At 46.9% G+C, this 15548-nt stretch overlaps 1 protein-coding gene across 1 annotated transcript in view; it reads right to left on the bottom strand.

Annotated features, from left to right (window-relative positions):
• Window positions 1-15548, bottom strand: part of rpl38 (ribosomal protein L38) — a 364540-nt gene that overhangs the window by 296927 nt on the left and 52065 nt on the right. The gene's annotated exons all lie outside the window — the stretch shown is intronic.

The raw sequence follows: 15548 nt of genomic DNA, 5'->3' as shown, positions 1-15548 counted from the left end.
TCAAATTGGCTAAATGCAGAGAAGAATTTCACAAGCGTATGATGAATAAAGTTGCTGTTGCTGTTGTTCTTTTTTTTCATCAGGTGACTGCAGGTGTGCACATTATTATAATTAGGGTGTGTACCATCAATATTCATCATGTTTAAATGCTGTACAGGTAACCTTTCCTGAGAGAAAGGGTGTGTGTGCGTGCGCTCCTTTAGCGATATCACTCTCAGTCTCTCTGGACACTGCTGTACTGAAAGCACAGAGAAACACAGAGTACAGTGGAGGTGATCAGACGAAGGTGAGAATCATTACATGTTATCTGCGTGTTAACTCCGCCCCCTCTGCATCTGCAGCTGCCCCTCTGCCACAATTGCCGATTTCTCACCTCTTACTTTACACTCTCCATTTCAGACCATAATCATTTTCATATCATTAAACTCACGCACACACACTAGGTCTTCTCATCTCATTATCTGTAGCCGCTTTATCCTGTCCTACAGGGTCGCAGGCAAGCTGGATCCTATCCCAGCTGACTACGGGTGAAAGGCGGGGTTCACCCTGGACAAGTCGCCAGGTCATCACAGGGCTGACACATAGACACAGACAACCATTCACACTCACATTCACACCTACGCTCAATTTAGAGTCACCAGTTAACCTAACCTGCATGTCTTTGGACTGTGGGGGAAACCGGAGCACCCGGAGGAAACCCACGCGGACACGGGGAGAACATGCAAACTCCACACAGAAAGGCCCTCGCCGGCTCCGGGGCTCGAACCCAGGACCTTCTTGCCGTGAGGCGACAGTGATAACCACTACACCACCGTGCCGTCCCCACTAAGTCTTTTTAGACTTTAATAGCTCTCTCGCTCTCTCTGTGATAGAGGGACTTTGTCTCTCACTGACCCTGTTGGTTCTATTTTTATTTGTGCTTACAGAAGTCTTTATGATGCAGATGAAGCTCTAATGGATTCTAGCTGCTTTTGTTCAAGCTTCTTTCTTTGTAACAAAGATCAACACACACACACACACACACACACACACACACACACACACACACACACACACAAAATGCAATCAAGGCAAAAAGTTGAATTGTTCTGATAAAACAACTCTACATTATCAGTCTGTTCCTCATGGCCAATCATAACACACACACACACGACACACACACACACACACACACACACACACACACACACACACACACACACAGGTTTGACAGAGCTGTACTGTGACCGGTGTGGAGCAGCAGGAGGACAGCAAGTGTAAAGTGTAGGGAATGATAAGACTGTATCAGTGTGACAGTACAGACTGAAGGACCATGCTGTTATTGATCATAGGGAAGGATTTTAACACACACACACACACACAATCTGCAAACACAAATACTTTACGCCCTTCACATACCCTTCCGTGTGTGTGTGTGTGTGTGTGTGTGTGTGTGTGTGTGTGTGTGTGTGTTTTCGTCCTGAGAGGGTCACCCCTTCATTAAAACTCCAGCTATTTCAGGTCTCTCATTATCAAATGTCACCTCATATGAATAGTGTGTGTGTGTGTGTGTGTGTGTGTGTGTGTACTTGCTACATCTTGAGGACCAGAACGTGTTTTGTACCAACAGAGTTCAGACACTTTTGGGAAGTGAGGACATTTTCTCTGGTTTGAGGGTCAGACTCAGGGTTCTGGTTCTGGTGATCAGTTGAATCCTGTCTGTAATGCTGTGGGTTTAAATACCACGGTGTTATTTTTGTGCCTCGTTCCTGAGCGCAGTGGGATTTTCACTTCGAGTCGCTCATCCTGCTGAATACAGACGAGTTAGAACGCTTCAGAAACGCGTTCAGTCAGAATTCACTCGCTTTATAATTGATCACACGATGTTTCTCTTTCTCCAGTAAATTAGTTTCAAAACAACATTTAATCCGTGATATTTTCTGTTTATTATTCTGACAGTGAAACACCGAGCGCATTGTGCACATCTTCTGTGTGTAAAAGCAGGAAATTCTGGTGTGTTTCACACAACAGCGCCGCCTAGAGGAGACACACACCTTACATGGAAGTGTAAATACTTCACCCTGCGTGAGCACCGATGCCGTACCTACAGCATGGTGTCTCAGCAGAAGTCTAAATCAGCCATGAATGTTGGTAAGTCTGCCCGGTTAGGAAACCAATTTGATGGTGTGAAGTTTTAATCAGAGAGCGGAATCACTTTCCTGTTGGCAGTTTTGGAAGAGGTCATTAGCAGGGTGGGAGGTGTCACTGATGATTTCTCCTGCTCACCTCTTTGTCCTGGTGAAGTTCAGGTCTTCAAATGATCACATCCTGCAGCTGATTATCTTCTCAGTGGCCTTGATCGCACTTTTCTGTGGTGGAGGTCTCACCAAAGCAGATAGTCGTCAAGTTTGTTTGTATCGCACTTTTAGCAATAGACATTGTCCCAAAGCAGCTTTACAGAATCTGAATGACCCATGACACGAGCCAATTTTATCCCTAATCTATCCCCAATGAGCAAGCCCATAGTGACGGTGGCAAGGAAAAACTCCCCCAGACGACACAAGGAAAAAACGTCAAGAGGAACCAGACCCAAAAGGGAACCCATCCTCACCTGGATAACAACAGACAGCCTGACTATAACATTAACAGTTTTAACATGAAGTCAGTTTCGTTGATGTTATAAACTCTTCACTGATGGAAACTTGAGTGCAAAACTGTTCATGATAACTGCAGTCCTAAAGTTAGCAAGTCAACTGTAGTCCTCAGCCATAAAAGCATTACTGTAAGAGTCCAGAGCGTCCTCCAGGTGTGACTTTCAACTGTCCTCATGGGGCCGTCCTCCACAGGAGTGATGTGATGAGACTCCAGCCAGACACAGGGCACCAGGATGGATCAGGCAGGTCCGAGGAGCAGAAGAGGTTCAGCATCTCAATCCCAGGACCGACATGTAACTCAGAGGGACAGATTTGGGGGGGAGGGAGAGAAAACACAGGTTGTTAGGTATGCCCAATGTCACCTGAATAAGTAGGAACAGTATACATATTGCCCCGAGTACAAGCAGGGACTCCGGCAACTAACTATGACAGCATAACTAAAAGGGGAGAGCCAGAAGGTAACACAGGCATGAGGGGCCCCGGGACATAAAGCAGCAGCCACTACACCGTCAACAAACTCGAGTGAGCAAGCGAGTGGGGACTGACAGCATCCATACATCCCAGTTTACCAAAACACTCTGTCTGAGGACCCTCCAGATCTACACCTTTACCCCATAAACACCATTAACAAAAGGCTTGACTAATTGGATATGTTTTCAGCCGAGACTTAAACACTGAGACTGTGTCTGATTCCCGAACATTACTTGGAAGGCTGTTCCATAACTTGGGGCTTTGTAAGAAAAGGCTCCGCCCCTTGATGTAGACTTCACTATACGAGGTACCAGCAGATAGCCCCACTAAGCAATCCAAGCCCAGAGAAAAGACATGAGAGATGAGTGACTATGTCAGCATCTACCATGCCTCCCTACAACTGCAATGCGGTTACGGGAATGAACAGAACAGAACAATGGTTGGGAGAGGGAATAGTGTGGAAAGATGCACGCCCAAAATACACCAATGAGCCATGTTCATGACATACTACTGAAGAGCAAGACACGCCCCCGGGGCAGGACATGATGTGGATGTTATACAGTGGTGCTTGAAAGTTTGTGAACCCTTTAGAATTTTCTATATTTCTGCATAAATATGACCTAAAACATCATCAGATTTTCACACAAGTCCTAAAAGTAGATAAAGAGAACCCAGTTAAACAAATGAGACAAAAATATTATACTTGGTCATTTATTTATTGAGGAAAACATTCCAATATTACACATCTGTGAGTGGCAAAAGTATGTGAACCTTTGCTTTCAGTATCTGGTGTGACCCCCTTGTGCAGCAATAACTGCAACTAAATGTTTCCGGTAACTGTTGATCAGTCCTGCACACCGGCTTGGAGGAATTTTAGCCCGTTCCTCCGTACAGAACAGCTTCAACTCTGGGATGTTGGTGGGTTTCCTCACATGAACTGCTCGCTTCAGGTCCTTCCACAGCATTTCCATTGGATTAAGGTCAGGACTTTGACTTGGCCATTCCAAAACATTCACTTTATTCTTCTTTAACCATTCTTTGGTAGAACGACTTGTGTCCTTAGGGTCGCTGTCTTGCTGCATGACCCACCTTCTCTTGAGATTCAGTTTATGGACAGATGTCCTGACATTTTCCTTTAGAATTCGCTGGTATAATTCAGAATTCATTGTTCCGTCAATGATGGCAAGCCGTCCTGGCCCAGATGTAGCAAAACAGGCCCAAACCATGATACTACCACCACCATGTTTCACAGATGGGATAAAGTTCTTATGCTGGAATGCAGTGTTTTCCTTTCTCCAAACATAACGCCTCTCATTGAAACCAAAAAGTTCTATTTTGGTCTCATCCATCCACAAAACATTTTTCCAATAGCCTTCTGGCTTGTCCACGTGATCTTTAGCAAACTGCAGATGAGCAGCAATGTTCTTTTTGGAGAGCAGTGGCTTTCTCCTTGCAACCCTGCCATGCACAGCATTGTTGTTCAGTGTTCTCCTGATGGTGGACTCATGAACATTAACATTAGCCAATGTGAGAGAGGCCTTCAGTTGCTTAGAAGTTACCCTGGGGTCCTTTGTGACCTCGCCGACTATTACATGTCTTGCTCTTGGAGTGATCTTTGTTGGTCGACCACTCCTGGGGAGGGTAACAATGGTCTTGAATTTCCTCCATTTGTACACTTCTGTCTGAGTGTGGATTGGTGGAGTCCAAACTCTTTAAGATGGTTTTGTAACCTTTTCCAGCCTAATGAACATCAACAATGCTTTTCTGAGGTCCTCAGAAATCTCCTTTGTTATTGCCATGATACACTTCCACAAACATGTGTTGTGAAGGTCAGACTTTGATAGATCCCTGTTCTTTAAATAAAACAGGGTGCCCACTCACACCTGATTGTCATCCCATTGATTGAAAACACTGGACTCTAATTTCACCTTCAAATTAACTGCTAATCCTAGAGGTTCACATACTTTTGCCACTCACAGATATATAATATTGGATCATTTTCCTCAATAAATATATGACCACCTTACCTTGTGCCTTGTCCAGGTCTTCAGTCATTGTCAGGTGATGGCTCTGCCTGTTCACATTTTTTGCATTCGTTCAGTGCGGTGAACAAGAGGCGACACCATCTGTTGTGATCTAATGCTAGTCTCGCACCATCCGAGATGTTGCAGTCATCACTCAAAAGGAGCCAGAGATCTTTTTCTAAGATCTTCAACGGGGATAGCCTGGGACGCCCCACGCATTGAGACCCATGAGTGGGCAACCAGTAGAGGAGACGTAATGGGAGCCTTTTACCTGGCATTCTAGATACATGGCTGAAGTAGAGGAGACGTTGATGACTGATGACGGTTGCTAGTGTGGAGCACCCAGTTCTTCTCCTTATCTTGCGGTTTGAAACATGGTCGTAAAATCGGACATTCAAAATCCTTCGTAAGCAATTGTGATGGAATACATCCAAACGCTGTAGTTGTTGTTGTTGTTTAAGAGCCCATGTTGCACAACCATAAAGCAGTATCATGATTACTCCACACTCATAGATTGTAATTTTGGTGCTCAATGTGATCCCTCTATTCTTCCATATATTATTCAGAGCATTAAAGGCACTAGAAGCTAGACCAAACCTGGTGTTAATCTCTTTATCGATTGAGCCATCACTAGAGATCGTGGATCCCAATAACGGAAGTGATTTACTTGCTCGAGATTTATTCCCTCCACCTCTATATTCAGGGTCTTGAAAAGAGGGTAAGGACGCTGGTTATGGGACCTTCCTATCAGCATGGTCTTTGTCTTGTTTGTGCCAATCTGTAGGCCTGCTTCCTTGCCGTACCTCACGATATGGTTGGTAGTTTCTTGAAGCCCGGGTATGGTACTGTCAAGGGTGGCTATATCGTCTGCATAATCCAAGTCAGTGACATAGATGGCAGCATACTGTGAGCTTCTCCTTTTCTGGAGCAGGAAGCCTCTGTAGACTGTTTTCTCCTGCATGGCCTGTTCCATCACCCAGTTCAAACGTAATAAATGATCAAGTAGAATACTTTTGTCTCATTTGTTGAACTGGGTTCTCTTTATCTACTTTTAGGACTTGTGTGAAAATCTGATGATGTTTTAGGTCATATTTATGCAGAAATATAGAAAATTCTAAAGGGTTCACATACTTTCAAGCACCACTGTAGATGAGACATTTTAGCATTTTCCCAGCAGTGACAAATGATAAAATTAAACTGAGAATATCTCTGAAACTATTTATTTGTATTTTTCATGGGAAAATACTTTGAAATGCCAAATTTGATTTCAAGGCCAGTTTAATATTCCACATTTTATCACTCATCTCATCTCATTTTCTTCTACTTATCTGGGGCTGGGTCGTGGAGGCAGCAGTCTGAGCATGGAATCCCAAACTTCCCTCTCCCCAGACACCTCGGCCAGCTCCTCGGGAAGAACACCGAGGCGTTCCCAGGCCAGCTGAGACACATAGTCCCTCCAGCATGTCCTGGGTCTTCCCTGGGGCCTCCTCCCGGGGGGACATGCCTGGAACACCTCCCCAGGGAAGCGTCCAGGAGGCATCCGAAAAAGATGCCCGAGCCACCTCAGCTGATTCCTCTCGATGTGGAGGAGCAGCGGCTCTACTCCGAGCTCCTCCCGAGTGACTGTGCTTCTCACCCTATCTCTAAGGGAGCGCCCAGCCACCCTGCGAAGGAAACTCATTTCGGCCGCTTGTATCCGCGATCTTGTTCTTTCAGTCATTACCCAAAGCTCATGACCATAGGTGAGAGTCGGAACGTAGATTGACCAGTAAATCGAGAGCTTCGCCTTTTGGCTCAGCTCCTTCTTCACCACGACGGACCGGTAAAGCGACCACATCACTGCGGAGGCTGCACTGATCCACCTGTCGATCTCATGCTCCATCCTTCCCTCACTCGTGAACAAGATCCCGAGATACTTAAACTCCTCCACTTGAGGCAGGACTTCTCCACCAACCTGAAGAGGGCAAGCCACCCTTTTCCGGTTGAGAACCATGGCCTCGGACTTGGAGGTGCTGATTCTCATCCCAGCCGCTTCACACTCGACTCCAAACTGCCCCAGTGCATGCTGAAGGTCCTGGTTTGAAGAAGCCAACAGGACAACATCATCCACAAAAAGCAGAGATGAAATCCTGTGGTTCCCAAACAGGATTCCATCTGGCCCCTGGCTGCACCTTGAAATTCTGTCCATAAAAATTATGAACAGAACCGGTGACAAAGGGCAGCCCTGCCGGAGTCCAACAAGCACTGGGAACAGGTCTGACTTACTGCAGGTAATGCAAACCAGACTCCTGCTCCATTCGTACAGGGACCGGACAGCCCTTAGCAAAGAACCCCGAACCCCATACTCCTGAAGCACCCCCCACCGGATACCACGAGGGACACAGTCAAATGCCTTCTCCAGATCCACAAAGCACATGTGGCCTGGTTGGGCAAACTCCCATGAACCATTGAGCACCCTATGAAGGGTATAGAGCTGGTCCAGTGTTCCACGACCAGGACGAAAACCACATTGTTCCTCCTGGATCCGAGGTTCGACTATTGGCCAAATTCTCCTCTCCAGTACCCTGGCGTAAACCTTCCCGGGGAGGCTGAGAAGTGTGATTCCCCTATAATTGGAGCACACTCTCTGGTCCCCTTTCTTAAAAAGAGGGACCACCACCCCAGTCTGCCATTCCAGAGGCACTGTCCCCAACCGCCACGCAATGTTGCAGAGGCGTGTCAGCCAAGACAGCCCCACAACATCCAGAGACTTGAGATACTCATGGCGGATTTCATCCACCCCCGGTGCCTTGCCACCGAGGAGCTTGCAAACCACCTCAGTGACTTCGGCTTGTGTAATGGACGAGTCCACCTCTGAGTCATCAGCCTCCACTTCCTCAATGGAAGATGTGATGGTGGGATTGAGGAGATCCTCGAAGTATTCCTTCCACCGCCCGACAATATCCCCAGTCGAGGTCAACAGCTCCCCACCCGCACTGTAAACAGTGTTGGCAGAGTACTGCTTCCCCCTCCTGAGGCGCCAGACAGTTTGCCAGAATTTCCTTGAGGCCGACCAATAGTCCTCCTCCATGGCCTCCCCGAACTCCTCCCAGTTCCAAATTTTTGCCTCCGCAACTGCCCGAGCTGCAGCACGCCTGGCCTGCCAATACCCATCAGCTGCCTCAGGTGTCCCGGAGGCCAACATGGCCCGATAGGGCTCCTTCTTCAGCTTGACGGCATCCCTTACTTCCGGTGTCCACCACCAGGTTCGGGGATTGCCGCCACGACAGGCACCGGAGACCTTGTGGCCACAGCTCCAAACAGCCGCGTCTACAGTGGAGGCAGAGAACATGGTCCACTCAGACTCAATGTCCCCCACCTCCCTCAGAAGCTGGGAGAAGCTCTCCCAGAGGTGGGAGTTAAAGACCTCCCCGACAGAGTGCTTGGCCAGACGTTCCCAGCAGACCCTCACCATACGTTTGGGCATGCCAGGTCTGTCCGGCTTCCTCCTCCGCCAGCGGATCCAACACACCACCAGGTGGTGATCAGTTGACACCTCAGCCCCTCTCTTCACCCGAGTGTCCAAGACATAGGGCCAGAGATCAGATGAAACAACAACAAAGTCGATCATCGACCTCCGACCTAAGGTGTCCTGGTGCCACGTGCACTTATGGACACCCCTATGCTCGAACATGGTGTTTGTTATGGACAAACCGTGACTAGCACAGAAGTCCAATAACAAAGCACCATTCGGGTTCAGATCGGGGAGGTCGTTCCTCCCAATCACGCTCCTCCAGGTGTCACTGTCGTCACCCACGTGAGCATTAAAGTCCCCCAGTAGAACAATGGAGTCCCCAGTCTGAGCACCTCTCAGTACCTCTCCCAGGGACTCCAAGAAGGCTGGATACTCTATACTGCTATTCGGCCCATAGGCACAAACAACAGCAAGAGCCCTCTCCCCGACCTGAAGGCACAGAGAGGTGATCCTCTAGTTCACTGGGGTAAACTCCAACACATGGCGGCTGAGCTGGGGAGCTATAAGCAAGCCCACACCAGCCCACCGCCGCTCACTGTGGGCGACTCCAGAGAAGTGGAGAGTCCAGCCCCTCTTGAGGACCTGGGTTCCAGAGCCCAAGCTGTGCATGGAGCTGAGCCCGACTATCTCTAGCCGGTACCTCTCAACCTCTCGCACAAGCTCAGGCTCTTCCCCCCCCAGCGAAGTGACATTCCATGTCCCAACAGCTAGCCGCTGTGTTCGGGGATCAGGTTGTCGAGGCCCCTGCCTTTGACTGCCGCCCAATCCACACTGCACCGGCCCCCTACAGCTACCTCTGTGGGTGGTGAACCCACAGGAGGTCGGGCCCATGTCACCGCTTCGGGCTGAGCCCGGCTGGGCCCCGTGGGCAAAATCCTGGCCACCAGGTGCTTGCATATGGCCTCAACCCCGGGCCTGGCTCCAGGGTGGGGCCCTGGCTGCGCCATACCGGGCAACGTCACGGTCCTTGATTTTTTTTATTTCCATAAGGGGTTTTGGTGAACTGCTCTTGGTCTGGCCTATCACCTAGGACCTGTCTGCCTTGGGAAACCCTAACAGGGGCATAATGCCCCCGACAACATAGCTCCTAGGATCATTCAAGCACACAAACCCCTCCACCACAATAAGGTGGCAGTTCTAGGAGGGGACATTTTATCACTTTAAGAAAATGTGTAATAATAATTCAGTTGATAATTGAAGTCAGTTGTGTGTTTATGGCTAAACCAGCCTTTCTCAACTGGGCTGCTGTCTGGCTTCGTTAGGGATGCCAGCAAAAATTATATATTCCAACATTGAAATAAATAAAATGAATTAAAATTCCAAAAAAACTATAGTTACACTAATGCAGATCATCGCCGCCTCATGCATCATCAAAATTTGTCTCATGGCTCCCTTTCCCATGTCACAACGTCACTGCCGGGGTCAGCGTATGGTCAGCGTGGCTAATATGGGGATGCCTTGAGAATTTGCAAAGTTCTGAAGGGTGCTGTGACTGAAAAAAGGTTGAGAAACGCTGGGATAAACAATCACTGTGGCAGTGGGGGCGTGGCCAAGCAGCAGTCTGTGAATGGAGAGCGGGGTTGGGGAAGGTAAGTGGCTAAGTCATTCCACCTGCTGTCAGTTAATGTGTTTGAGTGTGTGTGTTTGTTACAGGGACGGAGCATAAAAGGAGGGAGAGAGCAGAGAAAAGGGGCTCCCTCCTGACCACAACGCATGTGTGTGTTGAGTGAGTGAGTGAGTGAGTGAGTGAGTGAGTGAGTGAGTGAGTGAGTGAAAGCTGAAAAGCTAGTAGTAAAGCTTTATCTCCCGGGTCAGGATTCTGAAAGAAATCCTGACAGACCAAGGCACTTCGTTTATGTCATGCACACTGCGCGAACTGTATGGGTTATTAGGGATTAAGTTTATCCGCACCAGTGTCTATTACCCACAAACGGATGGCTTAGTAGAGCGATTTAACCAAACACTCAAGAACATAATCTGGAAATTCGTAAGTGAAGATGCGCGTAATTGGGATAAGTGACTCGAGCACCTGTTATTCGCAGTACGAGAGGTCCCGCAAGCCTCCACAGGGTTTTCTCCATTTGAATTATTATATGGGCATAAGCCGCATGGCATTCTGGACATGCTACGGCAAAATTGGGAGAAGGGACCTTCACCTAGCAAGAATGAAATCCAGTATGTTCTTGACCTGTGCGCAAAACTCCACACCCTCACGCACCTAACCTAGGAGAATTTGTGGCAGGTACAAGAACATCAAATCTGGCTGTATGACAGGGGAATGCGCCTTAGAGAGTTCATGCTGGGAGACAAAGTGCTTGTATTATTGTCCACGTCGAGCTCCAAATTAGTCGCCAAGTGGCAAGGGCCCTTCGAGGTCACACGGCGAGTCGGGGATGTCGACTATGAGGTGAGGCAAACGGATGGGGTGGGGCATTGCAAATCTACCACCTCAACCTTTTAAAACGCTGGAATGAGGGGGTCCCCATGGCGTTGTCGTTGGTAGTCCCGGAGAAGGCGGAGATGGGGCTGGAGGTGAAAAAGATAACATCTCGGACCACTCCGGTCCCTTGTGGAGACCACCTCTCACCGGCCCAACTCATGGAGGTGGGCAAGTTGCAAAAGGAATTTTCCAACGTGTTCTCACCCCTTCCTGGTCGTACTCACCTCATAAAACACCACATCGAAACGACCCCGGGGGTGGTAGTGTGTAGCCGCCCTTACCGCTTGCCCGAACACAAGAAAAAGGTGGTTCGGGACGAACTCAAAGCCATGCTCGAAATGGGCATAATCGAGGAGTCCCACTGTGACTGGAGCAGCCCAGTGGTCCTGGTTCCCAAGACCAACAGGTCAGTCCGGTGCTATGTGGACTATAGAAAGGTCAACGCGGTGTCTAAATTTGATGCGTACCCAATGCCTCGCATTGATGAGTTGCTTGATCGGTTAGGCTCGCTTTTATTCGACACTGGATCTAACAAAGGGCTATTGGCAGATCCCCTTGACTCCTCTATCCCAAGAGAAAACGGCCATTTCATGACAGTAGTGCAGGTTTATATTAATGGACTTGTTCTAATACGTTATGGTTTCTAAAGTAATGACTCATTCATAGGGGCATGTCCAGTAGATGCTCCACAAAAACAGATTTAAAATCTTGTGTAATCATTGATCTGTAATTTCTGTAACATTTCTGGAAGGAGTCTCCAGTGTCAGCGCTCTGTGACAGTCAGAGGTGAAGCTGGAACTTTAATTTTCCGACGTTTTCAGGATAACTTGTAATCGTTGGCAAATCACTGCTGTGGTATAAAAATAATAAACACTTGAGGACGTGCTGTAAAAGGAAAATAATCAACTGACAGTAACTCTGCTTCATCACACTGTCCTGTTATTGATTATTTTACTACAACAGCAACACACACACAGTGTTTATTACTTATATATGTTACATTTAAGTGTTTTAGCTGTAATATCAGTTCATGAATATTTAAATAAATATAAAATGCTTCCACGACTCAGCTACCTACCAAGCTGCTAACTTGCTAAACTGTTAGCACTTTGCCATTGATGCGTGCCATGTTCACTATGTGACCAAAATTATTTAGCAAAAGTTGCACGGCAGCCGTGTTTTTAAAAAGATGAGTGAAATGAAGGAACATACAGATGCACTAATATCTGGGATTTCATTTTCAGAGACACACATGGACATTAGTCCCATCAGCGTCAGGGGAAAAGTGTCCCTGCAATTAACACACGACAGTAAACATTCATGCTCTGAATTCTGTGCCCTTCAGGTCACTGTGTGCACGTGTCAGCTGTGTGAGTGTGATATTAAAGCACCGGTCTAATGGGATGTGATGGAATTTTGTTCTTATTTTTCTCTTTCACTTCTCTTTTCATATTTCTCCTTTCACAGATAGAAAACAGCTCGATTAGAAGCATATTAATGGGAGAACAAGGGATTAAGGCTGAATACACACACACACACACACACACACACACACACACACACACACGAGCTGTCTGTCTGATGACTTTAAAATCAGCAATTAAATGTTTTTGGACTTAGAGAAGAATTTATAGAGTGTTAAATAAAAGCCTGGATGGACAGATTGATGGTTGGACGTCTCTCTGTCTCTCTCTTTCCGACTCTCACTGACTCACTCTTTCACTCTCACACACTGTCTCTGTCTTCCTCTTTCACTGCCTTTATTTGTCTCTTTCTTATCATCTTTCCAACTCTTCTTTATGTCACTCTCTCTCACTCTGTCTCTGCAACATTCATTCATTCATTCATTCATTCATTCTCTCCCTTTATCACTTTGTCTCACGTTGTCTCTACATCACTCTTTTACAATCTCACTTTGTCTCTTCCCGTATTAGTCTCTGACTGGCTGCCTCACTCTTTCACTTCATCTCCTTTCTCATCTTGTCTGTCTCACTTTTGTGCTATCTTACTGTGTCTGTCTCTCTCTCACTGTCTCACTCTCTCTGCCACACTATCACTCTGTTTTACTCATTCAGTCTCACTTTCTCTCTCCATCTCACTCTCTTTCTCACTGTCTTAGTTTGCTGCACTCTCTGTTTCATTCTCTCTCTCTCTCTCTCTCTCTCTCTCTCAGTCGGTTTAATTCCACTGTGTGATTATGGCTGATCTCTGTAATTATGTTTTATTCTGTAATTAATTTATTCTGTATTTATTCATGTGATGGTTATTTAATTAAAACCCACAGAGTCGAAGAATGTAATTGTGATTGTCAACAGGTTTAACATTCAGTCAACATTCACGATGAAGTCAAAATTTTCATCGAATAACTACTGATACCACGATCGATTGTGTTTAGGTTAGATGGCGACTGGTGGATTGTGATTGGTGGAGATGGAGGTAATGTGTTGGATTGTGATTGGTGGAGATGGAGGTAATGTGTTGGATTGTGATTGGTGGAGATGGAGGTAATGTGGTGGATTGTGATTGGTGGAGATGGAGGTAATGTGGTGGATTGTGAAAATGGCGGTAATGTGTTGGATTGTGATTGGTGGAGATGGAGGTAATGTGGTGGATTGTGATTGGTGGAGATGGAGGTAATGTGGTGGATTGTGAAAATGGCGGTAATGTGTTGGATTGTGATTGGTGGAGATGGAGGTAATGTGGTGGATTGTGATTGGTGGAGATGGAGGTAATGTGGTGGATTGTGAAAATGGCGGTAATGTGTTGGATTGTGATTGGTGGAGATGGAGGTAATGTGGTGGATTGTGATTGGTGGAGATGGAGGTAATGTGGTGGATTGTGATTGGTGGAGATGGAGGTAATGTGGTGGATTGTGATTGGTGGAGATGGAGGTAATGTGGTGGATTGTGATTGGTGGAGATGGAGGTAATGTGGTGGATTGTGATTGGTGGAGATGGAGGTAATGTGGTGGATTGTGATTGGTGGAGATGGAGGTAATGTGGTGGATTGTGAAAATGGCGGTAATGTGTTGGATTGTGATTGGTGGAGATGGAGGTAATGTGGTGGATTGTGATTGGTGGAGATGGAGGTAATGTGTTGGATTGTGATTGGTGGAGATGGAGGTAATGTGGTGGATTGTGATTGGTGGAGATGGAGGTAATGTGTTGGATTGTGATTGGTGGAGATGGAGGTAATGTGTTGGATTGTGATTGGTGGAGATGGAGGTAATGTGGTGGATTGTGATTGGTGGAGATGGAGGTAATGTGGTGGATTGTGATTGGTGGAGATGGAGGTAATGTGGTGGATTGTGAAAATGGCGGTAATGTGTTGGATTGTGATTGGTGGAGATGGAGGTAATGTGGTGGATTGTGATTGGTGGAGATGGAGGTAATGTGGTGGATTGTGATTGGTGGAGATGGAGGTAATGTGGTGGATTGTGATTGGTGGAGATGGAGGTAATGTGGTGGATTGTGATTGGTGGAGATGGAGGTAATGTGGTGGATTGTGATTGGTGGAGATGGAGGTAATGTGGTGGATTGTGATTGGTGGAGATGGCGGTAATATGGTGGATTGTGATTGGTGGAGATGGAGGTAATGTGGTGGATTGTGAAAATGGAGGTAATGTGGTGGATTGTGATTGGTGGAGATGAAGGTAATGTGTTGGATTGTGATTGGTGGAGATGGCGGTAATATGGTGGATTGTGATTGGTGGAGATGGAGGTAATGTGTTGGATTGTGATTGGTGGAGATGGAGGTAATGTGTTGGATTGTGATTGGTGGAGATGGAGGTAATGTGGTGGATTGTGATTGGTGGAGATGGAGGTAATGTGGTGGATTGTGATTGGTGGAGATGGAGGTAATGTGGTGGATTGTGAAAATGGAGGTAATGTGGTGGATTGTGATTGGTGGAGATGAAGGTAATGTGGTGGATTGTGATTGGTGGAGATGGCGGTAATATGGTGGATTGTGATTGGTGGAGATGGAGGTAATGTGTTGGATTGTGATTGGTGGAGATGGAGGTAATGTGTTGGATTGTGATTGGTGGAGATGAAGGTAATGTGGTGGATTGTGATTGGTGGAGATGGCGGTAATATGGTGGATTGTGATTGGTGGAGATGGAGGTAATGTGGTGGATTGTGAAAATGGAGGTAATGTGGTGGATTGTGATTGGTGGAGATGAAGGTAATGTGTTGGATTGTGATTGGTGGAGATGGAGGTAATGTGGTGGATTGTGATTGGTGGAGATGGCGGTAATATGGTGGATTGTGATTGGTGGAGATGGAGGTAATGTGGTAGATTGTGATTGGTGGAGATGGCGGTAATGTGGTGGATTGTGACTGGTGGAGATGGAGGTAATGTGGTGGATTGTGATTGGTGGAGATGGAGGTAATGTGTTGGATTGTGATTGGTGGAGATGGAGGTAATGTGGTGGATTGTGATTGGTGGAGATGGCGGTAATATGGTGG

The sequence above is a fragment of the Neoarius graeffei genome, chromosome 14 (assembly GCF_027579695.1).
Source record: "Neoarius graeffei isolate fNeoGra1 chromosome 14, fNeoGra1.pri, whole genome shotgun sequence".
In the NCBI taxonomy this organism is placed as follows: domain Eukaryota; kingdom Metazoa; phylum Chordata; class Actinopteri; order Siluriformes; family Ariidae; genus Neoarius; species Neoarius graeffei.
The sequence above is the reverse complement of the archived record's forward strand: the minus strand, read 5'-3'. Positions and strand labels throughout refer to the sequence as shown.